Source organism: Anolis carolinensis, unplaced genomic scaffold, assembly GCF_035594765.1.
Source record: "Anolis carolinensis isolate JA03-04 unplaced genomic scaffold, rAnoCar3.1.pri scaffold_39, whole genome shotgun sequence".
In the NCBI taxonomy this organism is placed as follows: domain Eukaryota; kingdom Metazoa; phylum Chordata; class Lepidosauria; order Squamata; family Dactyloidae; genus Anolis; species Anolis carolinensis.
The window spans coordinates 3195-5000 of record NW_026943848.1 but is presented as its reverse complement, the minus strand read 5'-3'; positions in this window follow the sequence as shown (position 1 = coordinate 5000).

Below are 1806 nucleotides of genomic sequence, written 5' to 3'. Positions count from 1 at the left end.
TATATAAAAATTACTGTGAACAATACAATATCTAAAATCAGGACGGCAAATAAAGAGCAACACTCTGAAAACAGGGAAATTGGAAATTCCAGAAAGGAAACAATCAGAGTCAGCTAACACCTCCCAACAAAGGATTCCCCCAGGGAGGAAGTAGCCAGGCTTTGAAGCTGCAAGGCTATTAAATGCTAATCATTCTGGCTAATTGCAGCACCCCCAAAACCTCCCAGAAAATTGGCAATATGGCTTCTTTGGAGCCCCTTTTCATAGCACGAATTATGGAAAAAAAAAAAGACCCACAAATACGTGTGGAAGCTGCGCAGCTGCGCTTCCTCGTTGTCGGGAGAGGCATTTCCATAGAATGCCAATAAGCAATGGCTATAAACACCCAGATGGCTGGCTTTTATGGCCGGATGCAGAGCCTCCAAAGTAGTCACAATGCAGTGTTTGCTTGCTTGCTTGCCTGCCTGCGTGCTCTCGTTCCCTCTCCCCTTTTTTTATCACCCCATAGAAGACATCACAAAAATAATCTAAACCCAGCCTCCTTTGCTGGAAATGTCAAGTTCCTCAAGATCAGGGGTCCCCAAACTAAGGCCCGCGGGCCACATGCGGCCCGCTGAAGCCATTTATCCGGCCCCCCGGGGGTTACTCGTTCTGGATGGGGGACGGGCAGCCAAGAGGAGGAAGGCTGCTGCTGCTGCTTCTGAAGGCTGTTGGCAGCGAGCGGGCAGGCAGGCGGGGGAGGGACTTCAGGAGCCCCCACGTGTACTTCTCTTTTTCCTTTCCTTCCTTCCTCTTTTCCGAAGTAGCAGGCATGGCAAGGACGTTAGGAGCCTGCGTGTCGCCCTTCTCCTCTTCCTCTCCTTCCCTCTCTTCCAAAGTGGTGGCGGCGGTAGCATGGCTGCAGGCTGGGTGGCATACTTTCCTCTCCTTCCTTCTTTTCTTCCAAAGCAGTGCTTTCACCATGGCTTTGGATGAGGAAGAAGACGACGCACTGTCTCTTTTGCCAATTTGGAAGAGAAGGCAGGAGAGGAAAAACAAGAGACCGGTGATCGGGCTCCTAAATTCTCTCCCCCGTCCATGCTTTGGTAGAAGAGGAAGGAAGGAGAGGAAAAGGGCGAGCTGGGTCCTAAAGTCCCTCCCTCCGCGCTGCTTCTGTAATAAAGACATTGCTTTTGAAGGCTTTCATGCCTGGAATCACTGGGTTGCTGTGAGTTTTCCGGGCTGTATGGCTGTGCTCCAGAAGCATTCTCTCCTGACATTTCACCCACATCTGTGCCAGGCATCCTCAGAGGCTGTGAGGTCTGTTGGAAACTAGGCAAGTGAAAGCCTCTGGTGCCTGGGATTCCTTGGCAGACCTTTGGGGATTGATTGGGGAAGTGACTTTTTGGACTGCCATTCCCAAAATCCCCCAACCAGCTGTGCACCTTTTTGAGCAGTTCTAATCTGCAGCATTGAGGAAAAAGATCTGCATGCATGGACTTATGGCAGCCCTATATATTTCATAGGGTTCCTTAGGCTAGGAATCCCTTGTGTACAACGCAAACATTTCTCTTCTGAGTTGTGGAAGGCTTTCATGGCCAGAATCACTGGGTTGCTGTGAATTTTCCAGGCTGCATGGACATGTTCCAGAAGCATTCTCTCCTGACGTTCGCCCACATCTATGCCAGGCATCCTCAAAGGCTGTGAGGACTGTTGGAAACTAGGCAAGGGAGGTTTATATATCTGTAAAAGGTCCAGGGTGGGAGAAATAACTCTTCTCTGTTAGAGGCCAGTGAGAATGTTGCAATTAATCACCTTGATTAATAT